Source organism: Drosophila mojavensis, unplaced genomic scaffold (assembly GCF_018153725.1).
Source record: "Drosophila mojavensis isolate 15081-1352.22 unplaced genomic scaffold, ASM1815372v1 contig_74, whole genome shotgun sequence".
In the NCBI taxonomy this organism is placed as follows: Eukaryota; Metazoa; Arthropoda; class Insecta; order Diptera; family Drosophilidae; genus Drosophila; species Drosophila mojavensis.
Genome location: NW_025318899.1, coordinates 8,300,304 through 8,319,352, shown reverse-complemented (window position 1 = coordinate 8,319,352; position 19,049 = coordinate 8,300,304). Strand labels below are relative to the sequence as shown.

At 44.1% G+C, this 19,049-nt stretch overlaps 1 protein-coding gene across 3 annotated transcripts in view; it reads left to right on the top strand.

The window, feature by feature from the left end:
• The window catches only part of LOC6581807 (palmitoyltransferase app), a 52,855-nt gene that overhangs the window by 3,209 nt on the left and 30,597 nt on the right, over positions 1–19,049 (top strand). For all 3 annotated transcript variants that reach the window (XM_044009593.1, XM_044009592.1, XM_044009591.1), the window contains one exon: positions 18,734–18,763. The gene's annotated coding sequence lies outside the window, so the exon portion shown is untranslated. The remainder of the gene's footprint in view (positions 1–18,733; positions 18,764–19,049) is intronic.

The window sequence follows — 19,049 nt, the reverse complement described above, 5'->3', positions numbered from 1 at the left end:
ATGCAAATAAACGAAATTGAGCACACAATAAAAAAAAAAAAGGGATATATGTGCGTACATATTCCTATAGATATATATAAATTTTTTTTTTCGATATGCATTCATATTTATAAATGCATTTTATATTGTATTTCTAGCAATAACTTTTGTGCACTCTTCCGTTTAACATGCTTTGTAAAGTGGCTTTCAAATGTTTTGCCAATTGCTGACTTTTGAACTAGTGACGTGTGAGCCCGCCCTCTGGCTCAACTGGCCTCACCTGTCCCGCCTCCCCTGACCCTCTTCAATAAATTTGCATGACAAAGCCGCTTAGCCCAAGTGCTGTTAGCATATTTCAGTTTATATTCATCCTAGATAGTTGCCCAGGCAGATACTGCAAAAAAAAAAAAAAAAAATAATAAAATAAATTGGCAAAATAAATACAAAAAGTAAATTGTATATATTTTGTGTTCCATTGATGTATTTGCTCAATGCATAAATAAGGAAAATAGTATGCATAGCGTGCGTAAATATTTAGATATGAAAATCGTATCGTTATTTAAGCCAATGCGAAACTCAAATATGCATTTCAATCGAAGTTTTTATTGGTAATATGCAAACGGTTCATTGTCAGCAAATAGCTAAAATTTATTTACAATCTGTGATTTTTGAAAGTGATTAAACAACTTTATTTCGAACTTATTTTATTTATACTTTAAGTAATCGCATATTCATTCTTTGTAATGTACATACATATATATGTAAATATACAAATTGCATGTTTCACACGAATTTCCAATTTGCTACACAGTTTTTACAACTCATTATATTGGGTGTTTTTTTTTTTTTTCCTGAATATATTATTACACCTTATTGCTTTTGCTTTGCTTTTCTCATGCGATCATTAAGTCACCGTCATCTTCTGTTAATTTCTTTACTTGTACTCAAAACAATAACCAAATGACTCGCACAAATAAAAACACATGAATTGCGGTTCCATCAGAACACAAAGCTGGAGGATAACTGGGGGAGGGGAGGTGGCGCCGTTAGCCTGCAGTATTTTTGCTTGTTATCTGTTGCAATTAAATTTAATCACTTGCTCCAATTAGCAGTGCAACTGCGATAATTTCGTATGTTTGCGCTTAACGCAATTATGCGGCTATATCACGGCCGTTCTGAACCACCAACAACCATCAACCATCGCAGCGTGCCACCCACTGCCCACCGACTCCCCCGCGCGTAAACATCAAATCAAATTACATTGCTAATACGCCACGTTGCGCGCGCCGAGATTCTGTGTGGGAGCTGAGCCAACGCAAACGCATTCGTTGTGCAATTTGCTTGCATTTATTTACCCACTTTATGCTTGTCCCATAAATGGTCGAGCTTCGTGGCTAATGAGTGGCTCCAACTCAAACTACCCGACCTGGACCGAACCCTCCTCATTCACAGTATTCTTAGTGTTCGCTCTCTGCTTATGTTTAATGCTTTGCACAATTTTTATTCAGTTGTTCTTTTTCTCCTGTTTTTTTTTCTCTCTTTGTTTTTGTTGGCTTTATTTTATTCGCGTGCTTCCGACCTGCCACTCAGCTCCAGCCGTGAGTCATGGCAGTGGGTTCTGCCTGCCACGCCCTCCTCCCTACCGCCTTGTCCCAGCCCAGCTCAGCTGGCAATCCCCGTGCTCTGTTTTAGTGCTTGTGCATTATGAATTTTTTATAATTTCTTGCGTTTTTATTGGTCGTTTATTCGGCTGGTTATGTTTGGGTCGCTTAGTGCGTGTTTTCCTAGCTCCTGTTTGCATTTATTTTTTTTCCTCATTTTTATATATATGTATATATATATTTTTTTTAAATTTATGTTCCGTCGCCTGCGAGCGTTTGTAAACAGTTTAGGGCAATATCATTGCAAATGTTTTTATTGGACTGTTGGGACAATTTGCTGCCACACTGATACTGAACACTTTGGACAGGCAGCAATACAATGCTCATTAAATTACTTTACTTTAAATCCCAAATGCTTTAAGTTGTTTGCTCAGCTTAAAACTACGACGAAACGTTTGATTATTGAAGCCTATTTAAACAAAATGCTTGCTAAGCCCCTCAATATATACGTTTTGCCATTTATCTTACCTTCATTGACGAATCTCAGCGTATTGACTTTTGAGCAATTGGGCTTAAGCCCAAAGACCATTTATAATAACGCAGTTATGACAAGGTGCTAATGGAACTGGCAACACAGTACGCCAAGCCGCTCGTGCCATACAAATGCCCCATGATTTATTAATAGCACAGACGGCACACGCACACACACACACACACACACTCATACACACTGGCAATCCTGACTCAGATCTCAATGGGGGTCAATACGAAGTGAACCTAACGAACGAGGGGCACAGCGAGTAATCTTCTTAAAATGCAATTTGTTTTGTTGCAATCAACGATTTTTGATGATGACGTTCGACCAAGGACGATTGCCCACTAGCAGCTCCATCAGCTTGATGATGACGTTATCGATGCTGATGCTGATGATGATGATGATGACGACGACGACGACGGCGATGTTGATCGAATGCGAGTTGAGTAACAATTTGCAGTATAGCCAAATAAATTGCTTGTTATTTCTACCCTTAACCCCACCAAGCACAAAAAAAAAAAAAAGAAAATGCAGAAATGGGGAAAAAAATAGGAAACGGAACGAAAATAAAATTTGTAGCGTGCTTTTTGGGCTCAGCTTTTTTTTTACGTGCGCACCACTTGACTCAAATTGGTTGGCTGCCACTCGTGATGCATGGCCATGCCAATGCGGTTTGAGCGCTGCGACAGCCCTGACAGACGGATGGACAGACTGACTGTCAGACGGGACGGATGGACGGACGGACGGCCTGAGTGACCGACGGGCAGTGCAATGAATGAATCACAAGCTAAACGGGAGCTTTAGTGGACGCGGGAGGGGCTGAGGTGCGGGTCAGTAACAATGCATACACACACATGCACACATGCACACATACAGCCGACTCTTACAAAAGCGCAGCGCTTGCATTTTCGCGTGGCATGAGGCATGTGGCACGTCAGTTGGGGGTCAGTTGATCAGGCTGATGCTTTGGCTTGGCTTTCGCTTTGCTGCATACTTTATGGCGTGCTGGACGCGCGCTGCGTGTTTGCCAGTAACAGATTTGTTTGCATTGCCAAACCCCGCTCACTACCATTTTATTTGCTCGCACGTATCCGAGCCGTGTTTCAATTTGCACACACACACATACACACACAGAGACAGACTTCGCACGCACATAAAAAAGTTGCACATGTCGATTGCTACTCTATCGTTCTGTGTGATTGTAAGGATTGATTTCTAGCTTGTCAGTGATTTCTGTCTGTTCGTCTGTCTGTCTGCTTGTTGCCATTTGGTTTGCATATTTTTGCATATCTATCGCGACGCTATCCAAGCGCAGTTGTATGCAATTCTATTGTTTTGGCAGCCCGCTGACAAACTGGCGTCTGAGATGCGCATTCATTATTTGGCAATTGATTAAAGAGGCCAGCCAGGCGAAGATTAGCAAATGAATCCTTTGCCCTCTTGCGGTGCTGTGCGTGCCTTTTGGCGCTTTCTCGCGGCCCCGCTGATGAGTGGCCTGTTGTTATTTTAGCTGGGTTGTATCTAGTGGCATGTACGCGGCTTATCAGCGACAAGCAAACACACTTCCACACAAACGTCAGACCGAGCGGTGGTTATCAAACATTGCGTAGATAATTACCCCTGGAGCAGCAGGTTCGTCTCCATCCATGTACATCCAGGTACGAGCGTAATCGTGAGTTTTGTTTTTGCAGCTATTTAAACAATTTACTGATTAGATTTTTCTCCCATTCACTCATTCGCTTTCCCTCTCTCTCTCTCTCTCTCTCTCTCTCTGTTTTCTTGTGTGCGCTTCCCTTTCGCCCACATTTCGAACAGAATATCGATGGCAAAAACAGTTGCTTTAGCCTCAATTTGTTCAGATTGTTCGCAATTTGTGGTCGGGTGCGGAAGGCAGGTTCATTGAAATATCTTTAAATTGAGATTTGTTTGTGTTTTTTTAATTAAGTGCATATTGTTTTTAATTAAATGCATTCTTGCCGTTCGTTCTCTGACTTTTTGCAGGCACTGTTGCATGTCGAGCTTAGAGCTTGTATCGCAAAACCTGTTTAGGTTCTCTGTATGCTCCTCAATTATTTGTTCTGTATACTTCGTGCGTTGTAAAGTGCCTGCTTACCTGTGCACACCTTGCGGCCAAGCAAGGAGCAGCCAGAAGTTTCCATATATGTATACATATACTATATCTGTAATATGTATGCTCGTATGTTGTCGTTGTCGTCATTAGCTAATCTCGGTTCTAGTCAAACTCAGGCAACACAATGCCATGACATTGCACTCGTATATCAACATCTGCCTTATATGTAGACACTATTTGAATTTTAAACAAATATATACTGTATGTAAATATGTATATGATTACCCTCTATGCCTTGAATTATGACTAAACGTTAAATTGATAATCTAAAATAGCGGAATATGACGCATATAGAATTAACTCGACCCTCAACTTGGGCACAGCGAAAGCATTGCTCCAATGGAAAATTTCCTTAACAGCCAGTGAGAATAAAATAAACAGTTCAAATGAGCTACCCATGCCCCATTCATATATATCATGCTGAATGCCCTAGAGCCTACTATTAGAATTCTTTCAAGACATTTACGACTCTAGCTAATTAAGCAAACGACTGCGTCTGATAGTTGGCTGAGAATTTCACTGGCACAGAAGCCCGTTTGGTGAGCTCGTTAAGCGGTAATATTACCTCACCCACACACGCACACACACACACACACCTGAGCACCTGGCCATTATCTATTAGATGTCATTAAAAGGGCTCATCTTGCATGCAGAAATTTGCAAACGAAGTTGAACGAGATGACGAGCTCCCATTCGGGGAGCACTGTATGGGAATACATGTCATACTTATCTAATCATTCATATGCCAAATAAGATGACTGATTACGTCGCCACATGCAGCCCAGAGTAAATGTCTCTCTGTGTGTGTTGGTTCATATGTATATGAGATGTGCCCGATAAGCAAGACAAATGTGCTGTGCGAAATCTATAAAGCTGTATGCCTAATAGCGACATGCACATGTCATAAAACATACGCCCAAATGAGAAATGTTGCCAAGTCAGCAACCGGGCCGAGTTGGGCCGTACCATAGGCTGGGCCGGACACAGGAGCAGAGCTAACAGCTAACAGCTAACAATTTCAGTTCCAGTCCCAGCTACGCTGCGTATACGTAATATATTTGCTAGCTTTGTGAAATCCGCATGCTGCATGCCAAAGATTGGCAGGCGTTGCCTTTGGTTTTATTCAATTTATTTTATAACATTTTCTAATGCATATTTTGCGCGCGTGCCTGAGAATGTTTTTCCATTCATTCCGTGCGACTCGACGGCCGTGGAATAATGTTTGCTCTGTTGACATTTTGCTTCGCCCATTGCACCTGAACTTTTCTCTCTTGCGTGTTGTTGAAAACTTTTGTCCAACTATTTATCTAGTGCTGTGCATTTTCGCCAAGCCTGCGCAACATTTTTGCACTATGCCAACTATTTTTATTTTTGTCTCTTGCCGACAAACTTGGCTTGCCTAACATTTTGGTTACAGCTGCCAAGGCGGAATTCAGCTGGCAAGTGAAGGATTGAGAGATTCTCCACCTTTAAGCTGTGGGCTCCCATCGAGCACTTGTACTTGCCTGTTCTTCTGACGTCTGCTTTTCGGATTGACTCATCAAAGGTCAAACGTTTGATTTTTAGTTTCCTTTCCTTTCGTTTCGTTAGTTTCCTTCCCCTGGCTTGGCTGGTGTTTTCGCTTTCAATTTGCCACGACGCCAATTGCCCAAGAGTTGGGCGACAGCTGCCCGAGCCTAGGCATATATATATATGTGGATGTGTATGTGTGTGTGTATGTGGTTGCCATTATGTGGCCATTTCCAGAGCAACCATAAAGCCCGGTGGCCCGCTTTTGTCTGTTGCTGCATCATTGCGGGCTAGCGAGGGGCTTTATGCCTTTTTAATATGGTCTTCCACCTCGACTACCTCGTTGTCATTGTCCGACTCTTTTGTTCGCCGCAGTGGCTGACCACATTTAGTTGTACATTGCTGTTATTCTCGTTCGTGTTCTTGTTGTTGTTGTTGTCATTGTCTAACTGGAGGCCTGAGGGGATCACATTCTATTCGCATCGAGCGAGTTCATAAGGTTCTTCCTGCGGCCATTGTTCACTAATTTTGTCACGTTTGCAGCTTTTTGTTAGCATTTTTGCTGTCATCTTCCACTTTTACTTACTTTCCCCTTCGCCTCACCATTTTCATTCTTTTCCATTTTCTCTCTTTTATGCTCTTTTTTCTTTTTGTCCTGCAGCATTTTGCTCTTGTGGCGCCCAATCCACGGCTAGTTGGCCGTCACGAGGCGTCGTTTCGATGCATTTGATTGATTATCAGCCTGGCCTTAGCGTGCTGGCCAGCAACGTTTCCTCTCTGTGCTCTTCCACTAATCATAAGCAAATACCTGCCGAAAGCCGCAGCGAAGCCAAAATGGGGAACGAAAATGCTTGCGGCGGGCCATGCGGGTCATTTTATAACAAAGCGTGTTGCCAGGTGGCGGCACGTGACTCGCACGCCTCTTGCCCCACTAAGTGTGCTGCATATTTTAGCGGCAACTTTTGGCCCCAACAGCAGTTTTTTCCTTCTTTTCGGTTACCGCTGCCGCTACCGCTGCTGTTGTCGTGTGCTGCGAAATACTTTTAAGCGCATGTTTTGAATATTCCTGCAATATTTCGCTGTCTGTTCCAGCACACACGCCGGTGTTTTATACCCTGTTATTGAAAGTCGTAAAGGTGGCCTTGCATGCTCCATAAATATAGGGAGAAGCCAGCCAGCTTATGCAGAACGCGTCTATCCATAATGTTTAATGTGTTCATATTTTGAGTACAGTAAAACATGGTAGCACGATCGCCTATATTCTGACCAACGCTCTGTATAGGGTATACAACATTTTAGGCTTGAGGCATTCGCATTCTCTTGTTTTTTTTTTTTTTTTTTGCGCGTCGAGTCCTGTGGCATTTTGAGTAAGTTGACGCAGCTTATCTACATGTCAGGTCGAGCCTTCCGTCAGCTCTAGAATGTGCTGCATATGCGACAGCTAGCTCGTATGTATGTGTGTGTGTATGTATATGTGTGTGTGTGTGTTAGTGTTTTTGCACATTTTTTCGCTGCTATTTTGCAATTTTTAACCATTTACCAAGGGGTATTACAACTTGGTAACATTGTTCGCAGCAAATGGAACAAACAAATCTTGTAAAGAAGTTAAGGCATAAATATGTATATATACTTATATATATTCTATATGCATATAGGTTATTCTTAGCTTAACTTAAAGTCGACTTTGGCTCATAAAATATACGACGTAAACAAGAAATTTGCTGAATTTTTAATGATGCTATTATAGGAAAGACTCTTATGCATATTCTATTAACTCTTAACAAGCAAGCATGATTGCAATTTGGTTTCTGTTTATTTTCTGTGTAATTGTTGTTTAGTAACTTCCCTAGTTCCACAACTCTGGGCATTAAGTGTTATTTATGGCATTGGAACTTGGAAATTGCACAAAGTAATATTAGATTTGCAATAAGGGTATTCAAGTTTGGTTGCCCTACGAATTTATCTTCGTATATATTTTTTTTATTTTGTATTTTTTTTTTCTCTTTTGGATTTTTTGCGCTGCCGCGATGCTTTACATCTTTTTAATGTTGAAAAGCTTTTCTTACTTCCGTTGGTAGTGGCAGCGGCAGCGGCAGTGGCAGCAGGAAACGGAAGTTTAACTTTTGTGAACATTTTAGTGATTCGTGCACAGACACTCGCCCATGGTGGCTAGCAAATGGGATTGGCTCTGACTGGGATTCGGACCGCAGCTACAATGTGGGCCAGATCGAGCCCACACGACTGCATCATAATGAAGTTTCTGTTTAACCTGAGCCTGTTAACGGCACCTTCTGTATCGAAGGCTGCCACGAAAATCAAATATTATTTTAATGCACTGCTGAAAGGTCGATGCCGAAGTTGAGTGCCTTTAACTGGCTATGGCTATGTCTACGGCTATGGCCATGGCTGTACCGGTGGTAATAAGCTCCTGTGCTTTAAAAGTTTTTGTGGCAAAACATTTCGTAATCCTCACCTGCTGCTGGTCTGAGCTGCTTATAACTTTGCAACGTGCAGTGCAAGCGTCGCTGGTGCTGGTGCTAGTTTGGCATCGTGCCTGGCCATGGGCTCCCATTGGCACTGCCACGCCCACTCGTTGATGTAGCAAAAGTTGTGGAAGTCGGACCAAGCGGCCAAACAAGCAAACTTTGGAAAGTAGCAAACTGCCGGAGCTCGTTATTACTATTATTATCTTTATTATTATTATTATTTTTTGGCTTATTTAATGCGTGCTGCGTCCTGCAGTCCCTTTTTCTCTCTCACTCTCCTATATATATTATATATATTGCAGCACGCTTTTCAGCTCACCTTTCAACTTTTTTAACTTTTAAACAAAAGTAGTCTGCGATTCGGATTTCAATGGACGTTCATTGCGTGCTGCACGTCGGTAGCTTTTAACGGTTGCATGTCTGCAACAGTCACGCCCCCTTTGCTAGACACACAGATACACACATACACACACACATATGGCGGAAATGCATTTTCAGTGGCCGCCAAGAAAGCAAGAGAAAGCAATTTCAGTTGAGTTTTATGAGCATTTGTTATCCGCCTCGCGACTGGCCGTTCCATTTCCTCGCTCGCTGTTTCAATTTGTACACAGTTAAGGGCAGCATCAGCCCTACAGCTGCTGCAGGGGCTGTCGCCTCTGCTGGTCTCGGCCCCCGCTCAACTGTTGAACTGCTGAACTGCTGAACTGCTCAACTTTATCCTCGCATCTCTGACATCATGACATTGCAATGCCGTAAAAGCGTTATGGCAAATTGTTTTAAGCTGTGCGAAAATGCCATCAAAATCAGTTGACTATGCAAAGCAGCCAGTCTGTGCAGCCAGCTCCTCTGGAATGGCCGAGCGTTGAGTGGGCGCGCTGCAGGAGAGTTGGGTGGGTGTGAGTGAGTCTGTGCTGGGACATTTGTTGCTGTTGGCATTGCATTTTATGGCTTGTGCTTGTCAGCCATTATTGTGGCCCCTTCGCCTAAACGCTTCCTTTCGCTGTGGCTCCAACTTGAACTTTAGTGGCTCCCAGGGGAAACACGTCGCCAGTGGTCGTCCAGTGGTCGCCGCTCTGGTCAGCCCCGAGTAGCACTGAGCAGACCTTTGGCAATATGCTGCTGCTGAAACAGATGCTGCGCATTCCGAGACCATAAACGGGTCGAGTTTGTGAAGAGGGACTGGAATTTATTCATCAAGGCGAATGCACGAAAGCAGAGAGACTGGCTATGCTTACAAATTGCTAGTCGTTATCTAAAATGGAGTCATTATATTAAGCGATTGACAAACCATTGATGAAGCTGCCGTAGCGAACATACTTTCCGGCTGTCAGTAGGTTAATTTTGAAGCACTTTATCTTGATAAGCTCTAAGAGAGACTCTTCTTTATCTGAAAATAATAATAAATAATGTAGTGGGAAGGCACAATGAGCTTGAGATGCAAAAGTAATCACAGCAATGCAACCTTGATATGATACAGCGAGAGTCTTCTGCAGAGTTATTTGTTGCAATCATTGTTGGAGTCTGGAGTTCCCTCGCTTTCTTTTGCAGCACTTCAATTTAAATTGTACAAATGCTGCGCAACGGCCACAAAAGCAGCTGTGGCAAGCCGGCAAGCTGCATGTGGCAGCGGTTGAAATGCCCGCGAGGTGGGCCCTTTGCCTTGACTCCACGGCTCCCGGGTACCTTTTTCACGCGATGATCCCCTCTGTGTTTGCGCTTTGTTTGTGTGGCCCGAGTGCCCGCCCCAGCGGACGTGCTGTTCGCTCGCGGCGTGTGAATCCGCGCGGCTGCTGACACTTTGTAAACATATACCTTGTGAGCGCAGCTTGGCAGTGGGGCATATTTGTCTTTTGGAAAAACAAACAAGAAATGAAGTTTCCCAAATGAAATGTAATTAAAAACAGTTAAATTGCCGAGTCTGAGCAGAAACGCTGTAAGTTTAGCTCCAATTTAAACACAATAGCCATTAGTTCTATTGTAATTGAAGTACAGGGTGTCATGCGGTCGACCTACTCCACAACATCTCGAGTGCTTTTTTGCACTTGCTTTTTGACGCTTCGCCGCCTGCCAAACGTCGCATGCATAATTTAATGCAAATAATGCACTTGTTTCGTCTCGTTTCGTTTCGTCTCGTCTCGTTTCATTTCACTTCACGTGTTGCCGTAAACACACGCGTTCTCTGGGCCAACGCAGCAGGAGGCGTGGCTGTGGCACATAAAGTGCACAACTCCATTTAGCATTAACTTGGCCAGCGCGGCTTCAACTTTTGCTACTGTTGCTGCTGCTGCTGCTGCTGCTGCTGTTGTTGCTGCTGCTGCTGTTGCTGCTTATGTTGCTGTCGCATTTATTCAGCATATTTCTCGCTTGTATTGCATTTCCGCAGCTGCCGCTGGGAGGCGACGCGCGACGCGTTGCCATAAACTTAATTTCCTGTTTGGTGCCTTGCGCCGCGTGTCGACTGCTCGACTGTTTCATTTTTTTAATTCCTGTGCTCGACTCCTGCTCGGGCCCCTGCCAGCCAACTTGTAGCGCGTTTTGTCTTCGCTCTCTATTTAATTTCCCAACCGAAAGCGCTCGCCTTCTTGGCGGCGGCTGGCATTTGCCATTTGCGGTTGCGCTGCTCCTACACAACGCTGCAATTTCCATCAACAGTTGAGTTCCTTTTTGCTTTGCTTTTCGCGCTTCTCTTTAATGGCTGAAATTAACGCCGCCCACCCCCGGCCGCCTGTCGCCCATTACGGCTGGGCGAGTCGACACTTTCTTTACTTGGCCGCTGCCTCGTGAAAATTGTGTTGCAAATTTCCTGAGTGCCATCATCATTCAGCAGCCACTTTGCCTCTTTGCTGCCTGATGAGTGTTTTGTTGTTGTTTACTTCAGCACTGAGTCGCTGCTGTTCTGAGTGTTTTATTTTTGAATAATTTATTGTCAGCACTTCTCACTGGGCGTCACGTGTGGCGTATGGCGTATGGGTAATGCTAAGTACGCCTAATCGAGGACATCGCTCATACGCCGTGTGTGTGTGTGTGTGTGTGTGCGTGCCGCAGGCAATTAAAAGTAAGTCAAACGAGTTCGCACTGCAAGTTGAGTTAATTAAACCGCAATATTTGCATACTTCACATCTGTCGGCAAGCTCACACACCTGCCCTCGGTTCTTTGTCTGCGTGTGCGTGTGTGCGTCAATGTGTTGCAAGCTTTATTGCTCAATTTCCCCAAAAAGTTTCGCCAAGCAGCCGTGCCGCTAGGTATAGCAGCGAGGGAGCTGTGGCAAACCAAGGCACATCGAGTTAACATGCAACTTTAAGTTGCGTTCGCAAACTTGAGCCGGGCCAAAGCGCAGAGCACACTGATAGCCCCCGGCGTGCTGTAAGCTCAGATAAAGCGAGACAATGTTCAAACAAAATCCGGCGGGGGAGGGGGAGGCGGGTCTCTGACGTGCCTGCGATTTTTATTAACGCACTTTGCGAACCAGATTTTGGCTAATAATAAAGTTATTTGCCTTTGGCCCACAGGGCGGCGGCTTGGCTTGGCAGCTGCGTCCTGGCTCTCTCTCTCGATCTCTCTTTAGCGATAATAATTTATAAATTTAATATTACTGCAGCGACGTTTGGCCACTTGCTTCTGCCCACCTTTTCGGGTGTTGTTGTTGCTGTTGTTGGCGGTGGTGGTGGTGGTAATGGTGGTCATAGCTCTGCTGCAATGTCCACTGTGATTTACAGCTATGCCTGCAACGGATTCCATGCCAGGAAGTGGGCGCCCAGCAACGTGCGCCAAAAGTTGCCGTCGTCGTCGACCGCTGGCCGCAGCAAGGACATTGCTCGCACACACACACACACACACATAAACATATATATATAAATACCTCGCCGACCTCTGGCAAGCGGGTTGTTTTGTATTATTTGTGCCTTTTACGAGTGCTAAAAGTAGACGACACTCTGCTGATAACTGAGGCGTCAAAGTGTCGACTTTGTCACATTTACCCAAGTTTCGCGAGTCTCTAGAAAACTTTAAAACTCTCGAATGAATAGAGGGGCAAAACTAAAAACTACAACTTTTGCCGCTCTGTCAAACTGTTCACATTACAATAAATTGATAAACTATTTCATTTAAACTGAAGTTACTTAAAATGAGTATAAATGTTTAGAATTTTATATAACTTAAATCAGTGGCTGATTTGCCTTTTCAATAAAATTCATATTTATTAATAATATTTGATTGTTAATTATGTACAAGCAACAGTTATACATGTAATTCCTTTCTCATAAGGATATCTCCTTGTCTAGCATTTCCTAGCTACTCAACTGAGCGCCTTGTTAAGCAGATGCTGTTGCTGAAATTGTTGCCAGTTGGCCGTGTTGTAGCTGTAGTTGTTTTCCCATTGAAGGCCACAATTACATGGGTGTATAATGCGCTTTTATGTTTTAAGAATTTCGGTTCGTCTGGACGAGTCTAGAGGCCTGTCCTGGTGAACTAAGTAGGGCCAGGCAAAATTTGGTCTGTTTGAAAAAAGTATTTCATTATTTATTGTTCGGTTATTGTGTAAGGCTCTGCTCGGCTGGTTGTCGAGCCCCTGCTTGGCCCATGCACAGTTATTGGCATCTTATTTATGAGACACGGGACCACTGGAGGTGACCTGACGTTGGCTTGCTCGCTTACAGCTGCGTAGGTTTCTGTGCGTGCTGTAGCTACTAATGAGAAAATTATAGAGCTCCCGCACAGCAGTCGGCAGTCGCCAACTAATCGGGCATGGCCTCATTGAAATGCAAGTCCCCAAATCTAGTGGCTATAAATTGGTTTCGAGCACTGGGTAACCAATTTCAATAGCTAATATCGCACCCCAACAAATAATCCAAATCCCAGCCAATTTGCCGAGCGGAACAGAGGGAGGGCGAGGGAGAAAGAGGGCGTCAACAGAGCCACTCGCCTAACCACAAATGGTTTGATAGTTGTTCATTTGCACTCCAGAGGCCGCCCCCTGAGCACTCTTCATATTTGTTTTTAGCCAGCAACAGAAATTTATAGTAGAAAATTAAATACCACACGAACTGGCTGCGCGCTCGCCCTCACAGCCGCTTGTTGCCCTCTGCCCTTCGGTTCAGCTCGACTCGACTCGGCTCTGCTCTGCTCCAATGCTACAATTTTAACACAATTTTTATTTCAGTTTATTTTCTCTGTTCTTCGGTACTCAGCATCCTGGAGCTGTAGTCGCTATTCCTTTGCTGTTCCAGTTGCAGTTTAATTTGTGCATCGATATATTTTCTCAGTTGTCAGGACACGCAGCTAAAGACACACACACACACACACACCCATACAAATGCACACATATAGATATATATTGCTGTAGACACAGATGAGCATGTGTATATGCTCAACTGAACGTTGTAATTGCTGTGGATGTAATAAATTCTATGCTTTACCCTGCGATTGTCAGCCTGATATATACCCAAAGTTAGTTGCTGGCATGCTTAGGGCATGACTAGGCCTGCTGCCTGCCGGCTTACGTTACGTATACGTAATGCAGTACTTTATGCTAATGCAGTTTGACACAAGCAGCTAAATGATCTGGCATTTGCGCAATTAACACCCGACAGCTACTCGCTCAGCTTCATTCATAATTTGCACAGTCTGCAACATCAATCAACTACCTCAAGCGAGCTTTTGCCAATGGCACAACTTCTGCCCGCCTGTCGCACGGCGCTCTCCGCTCGTCTGTCGATGCTTCTGGCGTGCTTTGTGCCAACAATGAAACTTTTGAATCAATTCAAGTTGTCCAAACTTAAATCCGCGCGCTGCAGCGCCAGCTTTGCACTCAATTAAGTGTGTAGCAGGAGGCGGAGGAGGGGTGGAAGGGGAGGGGGAGCTGTGCTGTGCTGTGCGTGTTGCAACAGCAACAGCAGCTAGGAAAAACAATTTTGTTGCTGCTTGGAAAAAGTGAAGCAAGCAAATCCACTTCAACGGCAAGTTAGTGCCAACAATTGCAGCAGCAGCTGCCACGTCAGAAGTTGCCACTTTCTTGCCAATAGAAACCCGCCAAGCCCATCCTTCGCCGTCTCCTCCTTGCCTGCTGTGCCCTCTCCTGCTCCATTGCGTTGCCCGTTACGTACGTGAGCTGGCAAAGTTTTGGACCCTTGTTGCCGCCATTCGTTTCTCGTTGCTCTTCGACTTCCGGCTGATTGACTTGCATCGAGTTGACTTAGCACAGCTTCTCTTTCCTGGTCTCACTTGAAGGATGCATCCTCCAGGTCTGGCAAGCGACAACGACGGCACTTGGCAATGGCTGCGTAAACTAATTTTCCATGTCGTCACTCGATTGTTTTAAAAGCCAACTTTGCTTTTGTTGACACACACACACCTAAACACACACAGACACCTACACCCACCCACTCACACATATGCTCACAATCGTACAACTTCTCTGGTCTGGTCATAAAATATTTAAAGTTTTCTATGCGATGGCCCATACGCTGCTCGTCTGCCGATACTTTCCGCTCCATTGATGTCGTTTAATGCAGTTTTTGTGTTACGCCTAAAACATCCTGCGATTGACCTGAACTTTTTCTATCGCACACAAACAACAAGTAAACAATTTGGTATTCCCATTAGGCGCATTAGACGTTCGCACAGTGGGCCAAGTCCAGAGAAAAACAAAACCTATACAAATTAAATTTTAATGAAACAAAATCGGCTTTAATATTTGTTAAATTAAATAATAATCGTGAATTGATAAATCTATGGAATGTATCGAATTTTAGCTGTTTTCCTCTATCTGTTGTCTGCGTTGAGGCATTTCCGCTTGTGTATGTCTGCCACAGGCATTTCCGGAAAGTATTTTGTCTTGCGGCCTTCTATGCTGTGATGGATAATGGCATTTTCTGTGAAACGGAATCCGCTCGAGCTCAATTCCCTATGCACACTTTGAGTTCTCATCCTCCGGCTCCGACAACTTAAGTCTGGTGTTTCTGGCTGTGTCTCTTAAATTGTTACATCAATTAATGCACAAGTCATTGTCAGTTGTCATGTGCATTATAAATGATTTGTGTGCGTGAGCAGCTCTTCATTAGCTGTCGCACATGCCCCGAAGCTGTGCATTTATGGGTCAAATGTTACGACCTCATTGGTGGCACTCCTCTCTCTACTTAGACAGGCTTTGCTGCATATTGATTTCGAGTGCGTGTGTGTGTGTGTGGGAGGGCGATAGAGCGAGGGCGGAAGGAGTGTGTTCGCACACTTCAGACTATTTGCAGTGGTTTGATTTCATTGCATTAGACGAGTGACTGCCACGCCCACACAGCTGTGGTGTCGATGCTTAAATATTCATTGGGCTTAACTTGGGCATGTGGCACAGAGTGAGAAAGAAAGAGAGCGAGAGCGAGTGAGTGGCTGTAAGAGGCAGAGAAGTCACTTGCAACGCTTTTATCAATTATCAATTAACCTAAATTTTAGCATCTACGTTTTTGGCACCGACAGCGGCAGCGACTGCGACTGCGACAGCGACAGGAGGCAGCCACGTTGTCAGCGCCGTGTGCCAGTTGAAGCAGAAATGTCGCAAGACAAAGTATCGTTCAAATGAGAGCTGACAGCTTTGGCTAGCGGCATTGCCGGAGGCATTACCTGAGCACCGGTTAGCGCCCACCTGGACTGCACTGTGTGCGTCATTAGTGTGAAAGGATTCTTAATTTTTAATCGTGGTTCAAGTCGTATACTCTGCCGCTCTCTGCTGCTTACTCTGCTCTTATCGCAGTCCAACGTCAACCCTTAGTTGCGAATTGGATTTTTGTTGGCGCTGCTTTTGCTATTGCTGTCGGCCCTTGACAATAATCATTTTCATTACAGCAAAAAGCCAGCAGTGGCAGCAGCCAGTTGCAAATGATGGCAACACAAGGCTGCCGCTGCAGGATGTGTAGTTTCAATTTGATGTTACTGCCAAATTCGCAAAACAAACAAACAAACAGCTGCAGCGCTCGCGCGTTTTCAAGGCGACACAACGCCAGCAACTCCCAGTGGGCGTGCCCCGTGGCAGCGTTTTGTAGCTACTTTTATGTCTTGCAGGGCGGCTGACGACTGTGTGGGTGGGTGGGTGGTGTGGGTGGACGGCTGAATGCAGTTACTGTCTTGAAGACGTGCACTTGCTCAAGTGGAAATGAATTGAACTCAGGCAGCGCCGCCAGAATCCAATCTCATTCTCTTGTCAACTTAACCCCGGCTGAGACGTCAACGACGTTGCGCCAATTGTTGTCTGTATTTGTGCATTTGAAGCTGCTGCTCATAGCTGCTGATGCCATTGCCTAGCTACCGAGCTGCTGGCTTCGTTTTGTCATCAGCAGAGCTAAGGAGAGCAGCAGCAGCAGCATCAGCAGCAGCGGCACTCGAAGCAGCAGCCATTTAGCGACTGGGTCGCACAGTGGGAGCCAAATGATCGTGCGATAAGAATAAGGCTTATTTCGCTATTTATATTCTGCTGTTCCTTGAACAGTATTAAAATAGATAAAGTTATAGATGAATGAAGGCTAAATCCTATTCAATTCAACTCGCGAAAACTCTGAATTTTTACCATAAATATTGTTGTCTTTGTAAAATCCAAACAATTATTTATCTGAAGCTAAAAGAAACTTGCCTTTATCAACTGAGAAGCCAACAACAAATTAAGTAGAAATGGAATAAAGTTTCGTTTACAACTGAATTTCTGCATCGATAAAATATTTTTTGCAGAATGGGACAAAACTTTGTCCACTGTCTGCCGGCTCGTTGTTTGGGTCGAGGTCCGTTTGTCTGCTGCTTCTACTGCTGCTGCTCGATTTTTACTTTAAACAATAGCTTGAGCATTTCTGATTGTCAAATGTTTGCAGAGATAACATTTACTATTGCGGATTTGCAGTGAAGCGCAGGAGATGGTATTCTAACGATGGCGACGGAGCTGCAAGTGCCGTAAGCGATGTTCGCTCCCTCCTGCCGTTCCCTTCGTCTGTGGATGCGACACAATTGCCATCAACTGTCGTCTTCAGGCGTCTGGCTGCTAGACAGGAAGCATCAATTTGTAATGATCCTATAAGTGCTTCTTGTATTGTCCTTTTGTGTATGGCTCTCGATAGTTCGCTGTAGAAGCAAATGTATTTTTAATTGTTTCGAGCAGTTAATCAAATGGCAATTAGTTATCTTTACGCTGCATACTTAAGCGCTTACAGCAGTTAGGAAAAGCATAATGTAGTAACTTTTGGCGTTTATTGATAAATATTATAAAACAATTAACATGCAATCGAAAATGGAGGAACACTTAAAGAAATCTATATTGTGGATATAATTTTGGGACAGCTGCTCAGAGTTTATTTTCTTTTCAAACAGCTTGTACGTTTGGCTCTTATTGGAGCATGTCGTTGCAATCACATTTTCCGGCTTTCATTACACGTAATTCCTATTAATATCGCCGTAGTCCGACCAAATTAGTCATTTGCATTGTACCGCAAGTCGGTCTGCCGTAGCTTTCGTTCGAATTTTCTGTGCATTTTACGCTAATTGAAATCTCAATCGAATTACATGACTACATGGCTGGCCCACCGGTCCCCGATCACGCCCCTTGGCCCTGCTGGTTGGCATAAAAGCCAATGAAAATATAATCACATTTATGCAGTTTTTATGCCTGCAGTGTAAATATTTTTGCTGTAAACACGCGGCAGCCGGGGCACATGTCCTGTTGACGCCATCCAACAGCCAGCAGCCAGCAGCTGAGCTCTCATAACGGGGCTCACACACACACACACTCATATACATACGTACATAGAGAAAATTCGCTGATGCGGCGTCCATGCTGCGCATCCTGTGCACTGCAGTCAGTTAGCCAAGTCAGGCAGCCAGTCAGTCATTCGGTCTGTCGGTTATTTCGATTCCATTTCGAGTTCATTGAATTTGCGCTGATTTCTTTGCTTTTTGGTAGCTTTTATGCATATAAAAATTGCATTAAAAAAAGATTGTAGCATAAATTTTATGTAGCTGTGCCAACAGGCAAAAACACAATTACGTTTATTTATTGGGTGTGTGAGTGAGTGTGCGTGTGTGTGTGTGTTAAAAGGATGAGCATAAATGTATAAACTTGTTTTTGATTTAATTGCATTTGCTATACGGGCTGGCAGAGTGGACGCCGGATCGTCTGCCGGCCCACCCGTCGTATACGTAATTTAATAGTTTTTCAATTGCTGCGTAATTGGTTTTAGTTAATATTGACAAGCACAGTGGGCACAGTGGGCACAGCTGTTGCATTATTAATGGCCACGAAATGTGGCGTTTCCGGTTATGGCCAGTGAATTAATAGCCAACAATTCAACGGAAATACGCGCAAAGTTCTGCTGACAATTTTTACTTTGATAAACGATGTACCATGTGCGTATGTGTGTGTGTGTGTGTGTGTGTGTGTGTGTCTGTATGTGTGTATTAGTAGTCTGTGTGCGTAAATGTCACGTTCGAGCGATTAATAATGTGATTTTTTCTTGTCTCTATTTGCAGTTCAGCGAGCAAACGCCAAAACTACAAAAGGTAAATAAATTTTCGCCCATACTACGTATATTTATAGCCAGAGCGTGTTAAATTTGACAAGCACAACATATCGGAACCAAAATCTATGCCCGGGCATGGCTGATTAGCCCAGCCATAAAGTTGCTCTAGAGCGGGAGACAAAAGTCCGCCAGCATAAGCCAGTGACAACGTGAAACTTTTAACGAAAACTGACAACCGCAATGAGCAGAGTGTCATAAATCCATAACCGAGCGTCAACAACATCAACAAACATTTTGTTTGACCTACGACATGTGAGTGGAACGTG